Below are 14,167 nucleotides of genomic sequence, written 5' to 3'. Positions count from 1 at the left end.
GGTATGATCTAGGTCGTATAAACTTTCGAGGATTATTCTAAGTGATACAGAATTGGAATGAGCTATCTGGTTGTTTGCTTGAGTTGCTTGGACTACTTGGTTGGGTGCTTGAGCTGCTTGGGTGTAAGTTGAGCTAGTTGTTTCCCTTTAGCTAGTTGGATTTCTTCTTAAGCTGCTTGCTTGTCTACTTGTTGGCAAAGTTAGATTGACATGTTATCCTTTGAATTTTCAAAATGTCCGATTGTCGTTTCAGAATATTTCAAAGCATCAAATATGTTTGACCTTCTTGTGCGCTTCTATAGCAGCTCTTTTTGGAGTCAAATATGGAATCGGATTGAATGATTCATTTATTATTTTTTCTTATATTCAAGTGGCTTTAGGTGTGTGATGTCAAGTTTATGAATGGTTGTATAAATATTGTTACTACATGTTCTCTTTAAATATATGGCGTTTTGGGTGAATGAGACTTTATTTCGTTTACCCATCCTTGGTGTGGTTGCTTGCAGCAGCTGGTTGTGATGTATTCAAGTGGTAATTAAACTGAGCAAGTATTTGGGTGGTGGCATGTTTTTTAAAAGGATCAAAACTTGGTATTGTTGAACTAGCTTTTATTATTTTTATGAGCGAGTTGGGTGTTTTTGTTCAATCTTTTGTGCCTACTCAAATCTATGTTGTTCCAATTACATTTATTGTGTAATTTTTGGAGCAACATTATATCCTGGAGGAAGCTATTCATATTAATTAAAAAAAAAAGTTTTGACATATTTATACTAGTAGTTGTGCGTTTATGTACGTGTAACGATTAATCGATAGGAGTGATTTGTCTTTTACTATGAAGGAAATTGGTGACAAAAATATTGTATTATTTTGTCACTGGTAGCAAAAAAGATGAGCCCAAATAACATGAAGGAAATAGTGGAAGTGATTTATTTTGATTTGGTTCTAATTAAATGAAACTAACATTCTAAATAATAAAATTTGCTCTTAAAAAAAAACTAGTTAGATCTAGATTTGATATTTAGAAATCTAAGAATGTGCTACAAGCTTAAAGGCGAGCCATAACCTCTTAAAATATTTAGGACCAATAAAGAAAGACAATATTGTAATTGGTATCAATTCTCCCAGACAATATGCTATGAGCTAACCATATCTGAGCATATTTATATTACTGCCATATTTTAATTGGAGTTCATCTACACATTTATTTCAAAGCACATAAGAAAAACTAATTGATGGCGTCTCAAGGAATTGAACTGAAAACATGATATTTGATCAAAGCTATTAATTTCAATGCACAAAAAGAAAAAGAAAGCCTCTTCATACAAATTCAATCGATGTCCTAAAACAAAAGAAATCTATGAACCCTAATTAAATTTGAGAAAGGAATTAAAAACATAAGTAAGTTGAAAATGACTGCAAAAATTAGAAACTTGTCGTCATCCAAAAAAATGAAGGGAAGTTTCATTATTGGAGAATTGAGAATGCTAAAATCATCCAAAAAAAGGAGGAAAGTTTTATTATTGAGGAGTAAAGTTTCACTATTAAATATCTTAAAAAATAGGTTTTAAGTTCATATTGGAGAATAAAAAAGCAGAGGACTGGCAACATTTCCATAAAAAATTGCAATTTCAATGAAATAATTTATTGTAATTTTTTTGAGTTGAGATAATTCAAATTCAAGTTCTTCATAATTAAAGCAAGTTCTTCATAATTTTGATTAAAATAAATTATATAAATCTATAATTTGTATTTAATATTTAGTTGAATTTCATTATCATAATGAATTTTAGTTTTGCAATTTATTCGTTGAGGTGGGTTCAATTAGGATATGGATAAGATAAATATACTTTTGCAAAAATCAAGCAAAGGTGGGGCACTGTGCCCTTAAAAGTTGTGAAAGTGTTTTTCGTGATGGGAAAAAGGGATTTATTAACATCAAATAAATTCAAACGATCATATTTATTATTTTTTATAATATATGAATTGAACCAATAAATATGTTAACTTTAGATAAATTCAAATTATCATAAATACTTAATTTTTATTGGCGCAAAACAATAATTAATTGTACATAGTTGAATGCAATAGTGTATTGCCTATATCAAATACAATAAGGAAAAAATAAAAAGGAATTTAAGGTTAACTATTAAATTGACGAACTAAAAATTAAATAAATGCTTGCATTTCTTAATTAACATACAAGAATTCAAGAATAAATAAACTTAGCTTTAAATACAATTTTAAATAATTAAAATTAATTTTATAAATATCAAAATAACTCTAAGAAAACTACAATTTTAATTTTAAAAAATAATTCCTTTATCTGAAAAAAGTAAATTCAAATTATACAACACCTAATGAATTATTAATATTTAAACTCTATACCACTCACAAATTTTTTCCTTCAGATCTAGACTTTTTATAGGGTATAAAGTAGATTGACCAAGATGTACTTCAAATGGGATGTATTTGGAATATTTTTAATTTTGATTGTTCATGGGTCTCCTTTTAAATTTAGCGGTCAGTGCAAGTAGAGGATAGAGACACGACAAAATTAGATATCACAGATTATAATGAAGATAGAGACTCCTAAGACGAAATAAAATAAACCATGGAAGATTCAATAAATTTTATTTGCTTAATTCCTTTTTTCTATAAAGAGTTCCCTGTGCTCTCATACATTCATTAAAACAAGTTTTTTTTTGTCCCTGCAAGATAGAGTATTACTTTTTTAACAAAAACAAAACATTTTCAGTTATTTAAAAGTTTTCAGAATATCCTAAAAGAACCATATAGATACATGGAATAAGCAAATACAAAAAGAATAGGGAGATTGCTATCAAATTTCAACTGTGTAGTTTTTGAGTCATCTGTGCTCGAACAAAATCAGTACTGAGAACACATTTTCAAATGCCCATTTTAAATGACAGCCCAGAAATTACAAAGTCTATGCTGATGAATTTTAAAATAATAAAATCTGACATGCTTTTGAAAGTCCGAATTGATGTTTTGTTTTGCGAGATCTCAACACACCAATCTTCACACACAAAGAAAGTCGTGATAAGTGAACGATGAGCTGAGAGTTTGGAAATAAATCATACATTGTCATTATAATAAGTAAAAATAATCAAATTATAAAATTTATCTTGAAGTTACAATTGTGGTAAGTAAAAGGTACAAATGTATCCTAGAAATATTTTACATAGATGTATCCCATTTGCAATTTGTACAGACACTCTTCTTCCTTTGTTAAATGATCATTAAGCCAATCTCCATTGTAACTATTATGGGAAGTAATTGGTAAAATACTCGCTTATTATTAACAGTGATCAATAGATCATTATATACAAAAGAATAAACGATGTTTCCTTAGGAAACAATCGTCAAGAATAGGAACATTCTATTATGACTAACAACTAACTAAATATTAGAAACATTCTAATATTTACAATAGATTACAAATAGATAACCATTAAATAATAATAGAAGCTATCTATTATCGTAATACCCTCCCTTAATGGTTAATCTATCCACGATACCAAGCTTTCCTTTGAATTTGACAAACTTATCAGGACCATGAGGCTTGGTGAGAATGTCTCCAGTCTGATTTGCTGCAAGAACATATTGAAAGTCTATTGTCAAGTCTGCAGCCAGCTTTCGTATGTAGTGACAATGAACATCTATATGCTTGGTTCGTTCATGGAAGACTGGATTCCGTGCTAATTTGATAATGCCTTCATTATCAAAAAACAAAGTGGTTGGTCCTGCCGGTGACACCTGCATATCTCCAAGCATCCGACGAAACCAAACAAGTTCACAACTTGCCTTAACTGTCCTTTTGTATTCAAACTCTATAGAGGAGAGAGAAACAACTTGTTGCTTCTTATTGGTCCATGTGATGACACTGGATCCCAAACTGAACATATCCAGAAGTTAACTTTTTATCGTCAACAGACTTTGCGCAATCTGAATCTGTGAACCGATTGAGCCTAGGATTAGAACTCCAGGAGTAAAGAAATCCATAATTTGTAGTGCCCTTCACATAACTAAGCACACACTTTGCTGCCATCCAATTATCATCCTTAGGAGCTGTCATAAAAAGTGAGATGTAGCTGACTGTGAAGCTGATATCAAGTCTAGTAGCAGAGAGATAGCTAAGGCTTCCTACTAGTTGCCTGTATGTAGTATCATCAACTGGAGGAGAATCAGAATTGACTGATAACTTCAAACCTTTATCCATGGGTGTGGATGCAGGCTTGCAATCTTGCATACGAAATTTGTGTAATAGAGCCCTGACGTATTTGGACCGAGAAATGAATATACCTTTAGATTGTTGCTAAACCTCAACACCTAGGCAATAATGCATGAGCTTGAGATCAATCATATCAAAAGATTGGCATAAACTCTGTTTGATTCCTTGAGTCAAAGATGCTGCACTACTAGTGATGATCAAATCATCCACATAAATGACTAGAAGGATGGATGTCACTTTCAGTAGTCTTGATATACAAATTTGAGTTTGAAGAACTTCTCTGCAAGCCTTGGTCACTGAGGTACTTATTAATTTTCATGTACTATGCCCTAGGTGCTTGATTCATATTACAATAATAGATAAGTTGTCTATTATTAGCTAATGGTTATCTATTGTAAATATCTTAAGCTTTAGTTTGCTTTCGTTTTTTGCTTTCTCTACAATAAAATGTTTCTATTCTTTATAATCGTTTCCTAAGGAAACATCGTCTCATTCTTTTGTATATATTGACCTTTCGGTCTTTGTTAATATCAAGCAAATATTTACTAATTACTTCTGTAATATGGTACCAGAGCTAATACTTAATTTTTTTTTGGAAAAATTTATAATTTCTTTTTGAAATTATTTGTTTAAATTTTTTCAAAATTTTTTCAGTCAATTTTCTCTAAAACCCGCCTAAGGTTTTTTGCCTGTAGAAATCTCGAGCTAGGATTTTGTGACTCCTCTCTGAAAATTGTGATTTCCTTTTGCGTCTGGTTCATTTTTCCTTTGCAACCTGTGGTCGTTTTTTATCAAAAAATCTGGAAAAATCGTGATCGTTTTTTAATAAAAAAAAGGACTAGGGCCAAATTTTTTTCTCTGAAAATTGCGACCAAAAAATCACGTTTTCAGTGGCAGTATTTGGCATTTTTCTGCAAATCCTATTTGGAGATAGCTCTGTGTTTTTGGTGCCATTTTGAGATCCGTGGCCTGCATTTTTGACCTGCGTTTTTGGTGCCATTTGATGCCTGAACAAAGTTTGGTTTACCAAAAATCTTCATTCTTCCCGTTATCAAAGCCCTAATGCCTGTAGTCTGAAACAAATCGGGCATTTTCAGACCTACAAACACCATTTTTTTGCAGATTCGACCTCCATGGCCGCTGCCTATTTTTTGCCTGAAACCCTAATTTTTGGGGTTGGAATTTTTTTTTTTTTGTGTTCTTGGTGGGTTTTTTGAGAGCTCAATTGGGTTGTCGTCTGTTTTTTCTAGGTGCCTTGTTTTTTGTGCCTCAATTTTTGAGCCAGTGGATCTAGATACCGACAGCATATTCCTTCTGGGTTTTTTGAGCTCTCTTTTGGATCGCTCTTTGATTCTTCTGGGTCTTCTGTATTTTTGTCTCAAAGACTGTGCCTTCATAGATTTTCACAGTTTTTCATTGGAAAATGTGCCATGGCATCTTCAACAAATATTTTGCTCAAGCATAACTCCAAATTCAATGGTCGCAATTATGGCATCTGGAAGCAGCACATTATCGCAATTTTTGAATATCAGAACACTGACCAACTTGTTCTGGTTGTTATGAAGCATCCAACTTCTCCGAGTCCTGATCAAGATACATGGGATCTGAATAATTGAGAGACACTGATGCTTCTCAAATTATCCGTAGTTGATGATTAGTTTCTTAGATTCAAAGTGGTGATCAAAGGTAAAACTCTGGAAGAAGTCTGGTTAGGTCACAAGCCCAGAATCAGTCACCTGAAGGTTTTTGGCTCTCTTGCTTTTGTTTGGGTCCCTGATGCTTCACGCACCAAGAGGGATGTCAAGAGTTAGAAACTGATGCTTGCTGGATATAGTAGTCTTCACAAAGCCTACTGCTTGATTGATTTTGAGACATCTCATCTCAATCTACAGTTGCAATTTAGTCTTTGATGAGCAGCGAGGACCTTTCATGCCTGTTTCTCCTGTTCCTGATTCAGTAGACCAGCCTATGATGGCTCATGATTTGGGAGTTCAACTTCCATTAGGTCCACCTGATGGGAGGGCTCCAGTAGCTCCTGTAGCTCCAGTTATTCCAGTGATACCTGTACAGAGACCTCTGGCTTCTCTTGTAGGATTGCCTCGCTTTGTAGATGCTTCACCTAAGTTTGATCTAGCTTCTTTTGATGAGTATCCTGCAGATCAAGCATTTCCTAGTACTACTATTGGTCATTCTCCTATCCAGCCTAAGTGTTGGGCTAAGACACTTAATGATCTTTGTGATGATGAGGTCATTGATGGGAGAACTGCTCATAAAAAGAGCAAAACTACAGATTCTGTTAACTTTGCTCTTATAGCCAACATTCACAGTGTGTTTGAACCTCAAACATATTCCGAGGCTAAAATAATTCTAGAGTGGGAATAGGCCATGACATCTGAACACCAGAGCCTACTGAAGAACAACACCTGGGTCCTTTCCGATCTTCCATCAACGAAGAAACCCATTGGCTACAAATGGGTCTACAAAATCAAATACAAATCAGATGGTACTTTGGACAAGTATAAAGCTCGTTTAGTGGCGAAGGGCTTTTCTCAGCATCAGGGCATTGATTATGAGGAGACCTTTGCTCTTACTGCAAAGATGAGCGCCATCCAATTAGTCCTAGCCATGGCAGTACAGTTTGGTTGGAAGGTCCATTAGATGGACGTCAAGAGTGCTTTCCTGAATGGTGATCTCCATGAAGAGGTCTACATGACGCAACCTCCTGGTTTCAAGGTTGCTGGTAAAGCCCATCAGGTTCTCCGATTGGTAAAAACTCTATGGCTTGAAGCAGGCCCCTCGGGCATGGTACATCAAGATTGATAAGTACCTCAGTGATCAAGGCTTCAAGAGGAGTTCTTTAGACTTAAATCTGTAGATCAAGACTATTGACAGTGACATCATCCTTCTGGTTATCTTTGTGGATGATTTGATGATCATTGGCAGTTCGCCATCTTTGATTCAGGGAATAAAACAAAATTTATGCGAGTCTTTAGATATGACTGACCTTAGGCTCATGCATTATTGCCTAGGTGTTGAAGTTTGGCAACAGTCTTTTGGTATATTCATCTCTCAGTTCAAATATGCTAGGGACTTGTTAGACAAATTCCGAATGCAGGATTGCAAACCTGCATCTACACCTATGGAGAAAGGTCTCAAGTTATCAGCAAAGTCTGATTCTCCTTCCGTTGATGATACTACATACAGGCAACTAGTAGGCAGCCTCATCTACCTCTCTACTACTAGGCCTGATATCAACTTTGCAGTCAGCTATATTTCACGCTTTATGACAGCTCCTAAGGCTGATCATTGGATGGCAGCAAAGCCTGTGCTTCATTATGGGAAGGGCACTTCAGATTATGGACTTCTGTACTCTCAAAGTTCTAATCGTACACTCAGTGGGTTCACAGATTCAGATTGGGCAGGCTTTGTTAATGATAAAAAGTTAACATTTGGATATGTGTTCAGTTTGGGATCCGGTGTAGTCACATGGACCAGCAAGAAGCAGCAGGCAGTTTCTCTCTCTTCTACAGAGGCTGAATACAGAGGGATTGTTAAGGCAGGATGTGAAGCTGTTTGGCTTCGTCGGATGCTTGGGGATATGCAGATGTCACCAGTAGGTCCGACTACTATGTTTGTTGATAATGAAGGCGTTATCAAGTTAGCACAGAATCTAGTTTTCCATGAACGAACCAAGCATGTGGATGTTAACTGTCATTACATACGACAGTTGGTTGAAGATGAGACTATAGATTTGCAGTATGTTCCTACCACAGATCAGATTGCAGACATTCTCACCAAGCCTCTTAGTCCTGATAAGTTTGTCAAATTTAGAGGACAGCTTGGTGTGTTCGATAGATTAACCATTAAGGGAGGGTATTATAATAATAGATAAGTTGTCTATTATTAGTTAATGGTTATCTATTGTAAATATCTTAAGCTTTAGTTTGCTTTCGTTTTTTGCTTTCTCTAGAATAGAATGTTTCTATTCTTTATGATTGTTTCCTAAGGAAACATCATCTCATTCTTTTGTATGTACTGACCTTTCGGTCTCTGTTAATATCAAGGAAATATTTACTAATTACTTCCGTAATAATTCAAGCCATAGAGAGCTTTCACTAACCTAAGAACTTGATGTTCTTTACCAACAACTTTGAAACTAGGGCGCTGCATCATGTAGACTCCTTGTAGGGTCACAATTTGGGAAAGCACTCTTGACGTCCATTCGATAGACCTTCCAACCAAATAGTGTTGCCATGGCTAGCACTAATCTGATAGTGCTTATCTTTGCTATAGGAGTAAAGGTATCCTCATAATCAATGGCCTGACGCTGAGAAAAGCCCTTTGCAACTAAATGAGCTTTGTACTTATCCAAAGTACCGTCATCCTTGTATTTAATTTTGTAAACCAATTTGGAGCGAATGGGTTTCTTCCCTGGTGGAAGATTAGGAAGGACCCAGGTATGATTCTTCAGTAGGCTTTGGTGTTCAAATTTCATGGCCCATTCGCATGCTGGAATTGCTTTAGCCTCAGAGTATGTCTGAGGTTCAAACACACTATGAATGTTGGCCATAAGAGAAAAAAAATTGACTTTGTAGGTTTGCTCATTTTTTGAGTAGTTCTCTCATCGATGAGCTCATCATCTCGAAGGTCAACAAGTGTCTTAGCCTATCGCTTAGGCCGGAGAAGAGGACCAACATTAGCATTAGGAGAGCTCTATGATTAAGTTCCTCATCAAAAGAATTTGGATCAAACTTAGGTGAAACATCTACAAATCTGGGTGATCCTGTAAGAGAAGGTGGAGGTATTTGTAAAGGAATCACTAGTAGAATTGGAACTGCAGGAGCAGATGGAGCCCTCCCATCACGTGGACTTAATGGAAGCCGAACTTGCAAAACATGAGCTTGCATAGGCTAATCTACTAGATCAGGAACATGAGAAATTGATATGAATAGTTTTTGCTACTCATCAAAGACTACATCACGACTGTACAAGAAACGAGATGTCTCACTGTCGATTAAGTGGTAGGCTTTGTGAAGATTTTTGTATCCAGCAAGCATGAGTTTTTGACTCTTAGCATCCGACTTGGTGCGTGATGAACTAGGGATTCAAACATAGGCAAGAGAGCCAAAAACCTTCAAGTGACTAATTTTGGGTTTGCGACAACCAGGCCTTTTCCGAAGTCTTACCTTTGACTGCCATTGCGAATGATTGTTTCAAAAGATAGACTGTAGTGTTAACTGCTTCTGCCCAAAACTTCTTGGGAACATGTCTGTATTCGAGCATGGATTTTGCCATCTTGGTGATTGTTTTGTTTCGATGTTCAACTACAGTGTTCTGCTGTGGTGTGTGGGGTGTGGTTAGTTGGCACTTGATGCCATGAATATCATAGAAGCTAGGAAATTCATTAGAACAAAATTCCCCCCATTATTTGTCTTAAGAACAATAATAGATTTCCTAGACTCTTCTTCAATTAAAGTTTAAAACTTCTAAAATACAATAAACACATCTAATTTTTTTATTGAGAAAATATGGTCACATATTTCTATTGAAATCATCAACAAACAATAGAAAATACCTGGACCCAAGAACAGAAGGAGTAGCCATAGGGTCGTAGATATTGGCATGAACAAGCTGAAGTACTAGACAAGCGTGCCATGAATCGCCAACAGGAAAAGTTTTACGACATTGCTTCCCATCCTGATACGCATCACAAACTCCAAGCTGAGTGTGAATCTCTGGCAAACTGAGGACAAGCTCTTCCCAAGCAAGCTGAGAGAGATAATGCACATTTAAGTGTCCATACTGCTCATGCCAAATGGAGCTGATAGAAGACCGCCGAACGGCCATAGCTAGGTCCTGAGAATCACCACAATCAACAAGTCTAAAAAGACCATTATCCTCAAGGCCAACTGCTATAACAGACTAAGTATCCTTGTCATTGATGGTGCAATGATGTAAATTGAAGGTGATATCTAATTGTTGAGAGTGTCGTAGCATCTGAGTAACTAAGAGTAGATTGAGTTCCATCCTAGAACATAGTGTACATCGAGGAAAATGAGATTCCTCCAAGCAGACTGAATTTGAATGTTTCCTTTGTCGACAACAGTGTACTCTTCCCCTCCACCAAAAATACTAAATTTGAAAAAGGGTGGTATTTAGTGAGCCAATCTCTATGATGGGTGAAATGACGAGAAGCACTTGAATCAATGTACCAGGAAGACAACTTCACATGTTTTGTAGGTCTTTTAGACATGAAGGTGTAAAAGGAAGATTCCATCTGCTTAGTGTGCTCTGCATTGTTCGCTTTGGGTTGCAAACTAGATTGCTTAGCTTGGGTATCTAAACGTTTTCAATATTTAAACTTTATGTGATCATACTTGTGGTAGTAGTTACATTGAATGTTTTTTTTCTCAGAGCCTTCTGATGTTGGAGTAGAGGACTTCTGCTGAGAAGACTGTTGTGAATGAGACTTGCCTTTATCCTTTTGAAAGCGGTGGAGGTGGAGGTGGAACTGCTACCAAATTGCTATTTCTGCCGATCTTGCTAAAGCATAAGTGTGTGTTGATCTGTGAAATTCAGATCAATACCAATAGAAGTGATGTTGAAAGTCTAGATAAAATGCTTGTAGGACTTGGGTAAACTTTGTTAGCATGAATGCTGATGGTATTCCTATGGTGGAGTATCCTAGCAGTGCTGGAGACATGATTTAGAGGTTGTGTATTGCAGTCATGAGAGAGTTTGTCATTGATCTCAACATACCGGTTATTCTATAAAGACTACCAGAGTAGCAGACAAAGTTTGGCTTCACACGGTTCGAGGATTGAAAATCAGCTTATGTGTATTTGGGATTATGATCTAGAGGATGTCTAGATGCTACAGTTAAGAGCGGATACAAAAATATGAAGACTGGACAAAGTTATGATGGATTTAGTAAGGACATTGTTCAGGCATAGTTTCTGGAAAGCAGACGCTATTGGTAGGATTGTATCTCCTAATAGAGATGGAATTTGGTTAAGAGGACTTGGATAGAGGTAGAAGACATGTTGAAGATGATGTGGTTAATCACCACATCCAGATGACTAGCGAGTAAAGAGTAATGAAGGTTGTGAGTTGACGGATTGCTTGTAATTGTGAAATGATGTAATATTGTAATGTAACGTGTAAATGTAATATCTTAAGTTGGTCCTATATTATTATTGTAAATTGGGAAAGCCTCAAGGCTGACTCAATAACTTATTCTAGGACTTGGTATAAAGGAAAGGTCTTTTCCTTGGATGTAAAGTGTGATATGCGGTCATATCAATTTGATGTATTATGTGAACTTACATGTTAATATCTTTTGGATCAAAGAAGTTGTTAGTGCAATTGAGGCACGGTGAGCTTACAAGGAACTGTATTTGGTAAAGAAGTTGTTGTTGGATAGTGTTGATGTACAATTGTATCATTCAGTGAGGATAGTACAAAGGCTATTTGGACAGTGGGTTTAGTGGTCTTCCTATCAACTCCTAACAGGGATTCAAAGTCTCCTAATAGGGACTCATATGTATTGATTGTATTTCATTGACTCCTAACAGGGTCCATCCTTTCACAAGGAACTTTTATATTAGTACATTTTGTGGGTACCATCCCCATCGGGGATTTCTCTTTGATCAAGGGTTTCCCTAGTTAACAGATCTGGTGTTATTGTTTATGGTTATCTTTTTGTGGTTGTTGCATCTACTGTTTACATGTTTCAGAATTAATAAGGATATTGAGAATTGTTTTAATTGCATAACTGATTCCTCCCCCCCCCCCCAATTATCTTGGTGGACTTTACTTTCTAACAAACTTTTGAGGGTTATTACCACGATGCCCTTTTCCTCCATCTTTCGTCCAATAGCAAGCAACTGATCACAGATATCCTAAATCTTATTGAGGTGTTCCTGGAGCAATTCCTGCTCATCCATGACAATAGAAAACAAAGAATTCTTGAGAAAGAAGGCCCTTCTTTTGTCTGAAGTCTCATGTAGTTCCTTGAGATGCTCCCATATCTCGGCAATTGTCTTGCTAGATGGAATTTGAGGGAGCTGATCATCAGCTACAAATAATATGAGAAGCATCACCGCCTCCTGATTATTTTGATCCCATGTATTTTGATCAGTACAAGCTGTCGTTAGACATTCTGTAACACCCAGAAAAATCTGATCAATATTCCGATATTCAAAGATTGTTAACATCCACTTCTTCCATGTGCAATAATTCCAACCATTGAATTTTTCATTTCCCTCGAGCAGAATACTAGTCAAAGATGCCATAGTGCATTTTTTAGTGAAAAATGTGAAAATCTGTTAAGGCATGTACTTTGAGGCAAAAAATCAAAAGACCTAGAAAAATGAAGAGGTACCCAAAAGAGAGTTTGAAAAGCCCAGAAGGAATATGCTATCGCTTTCTGGCTCCATTGGCTAGAAAATCGAGACACCCGGAAAAAAAGGACGAAAACGGAGTTGAGCTCTCGAGAAAACCCACCAAGAATTTGTAATTTATTTTTGGGTCTGGTACAATAAATTAGGGTTTCGAATAAACTACCCAGGGTGAAAAATGTAAAGTTTCTGCAAATTCAGCTACCTAATCGAAGTGATATAATGCCGTTTTATATGCTGAAGATGGTCTTGACTATACAAACCTTTAAATGAAGTGTTACATATAGTATAATAACTATTCTGGAAATGTTCTTATCCTTGCAATAAATCGCATGAGGCTGTAATGTAGAGGAGTAGACTTAATTGTATCTTATGTGTACTCTAACCTCATTCTTACCTCAGACTTATATTGCACACCCAAGAGGCATGTCCTTATAAAGGACATGACTCTTTCTAGGTCGACTCTTATGTATAAACTATTGATTATATCCCAAGACTAGCGTCTCCTTGAAATCATAATTAGTTAGTAATTATACTAACAACTATGCAAAAGAACATTATTAAATGCTCCTAAGAAAGCCGTGGATAAGATTAATCATTTAAGGTTTATCAAAGAGGCAAATCCTAGTAAGGATATTCATGCATTACAGGATCTGTATGATCTGTAGTTCAGATCAGTCATGATTACCAGAGTTATAGAATTAACAGCTTCAAACTAATGGCGGATTCAGAGAAAAAACAAAAGATTTTGGGCGCGAACCTAATACAAAGGCTTTTAGACACCCTAGATGCCTTCAAATCAGAAAACACCAACCATGAAATAGGTAAAACAACCGCTGTTTTTTGCAGAAAAATGACCACGAGTTGCAGAAAAACTCATGAAATTGGGCGGGATTTGTAGGAGAAATGGTGTGCGAGCTGCAGAGGAAAAGATGCGCCAAAAAGCCATGACCAGACTACAGAAAATGCTGCTACGAAACCCACAAATAGATTGTGAAAAAACACAGCTGCAAAACCCACGAACAAAGCTTAAAAAACTCACGCAGAAACCCTAGATGGGTTCTGCAAGTTTCGTTTTTTCTAGCCTAGAAATTTTAAATTTGAAAAATTTAAGGAGATAATTTCCAAAAAGAAATTAAAAAATTTTCAACAATTTAAGGTAGCTCTGACACCATATTACGAGAAGCAATTGGTAAAATACTTGCTTATTACTAATAGTGATCAATAGATTATTATATACAAAAGAATAAACAATGTTTCCTTAGGAAATGATCATCAAGAATAGAAACATTTTATTTTAACTAACAACTAACTAAAAGTTAACTACATATTACAAACATTCTAATATTTAAAATAGATTACAAATAGATAACCGTTAAATAATAATAGAAACTATCTATTATTGTAATAGTAATGACTACACCAATTGAAATCACCGTAACATTTGAATATTCACAACCAAATCCTGCAAAATTAAAATATTTTAATTGGATTTCATCTACACACTTATTTCAAA

General features: G+C 35.8%; 1 protein-coding gene across 2 annotated transcripts in view; it reads left to right on the top strand.

Annotated features, from left to right (window-relative positions):
* LOC149543409 (trafficking protein particle complex subunit-like protein) overlaps positions 1 to 14,167 on the top strand; it is a 246,556-nt gene that overhangs the window by 26,303 nt on the left and 206,086 nt on the right. The gene's annotated exons all lie outside the window — the stretch shown is intronic.

This window comes from Cupressus sempervirens, chromosome 8 (assembly GCF_028749045.1).
Source record: "Cupressus sempervirens isolate cs-2001-9-10 chromosome 8, ASM2874904v1, whole genome shotgun sequence".
In the NCBI taxonomy this organism is placed as follows: domain Eukaryota; kingdom Viridiplantae; phylum Streptophyta; class Pinopsida; order Cupressales; family Cupressaceae; genus Cupressus; species Cupressus sempervirens.
This window is presented reverse-complemented; position numbering and strand designations above follow the sequence as displayed.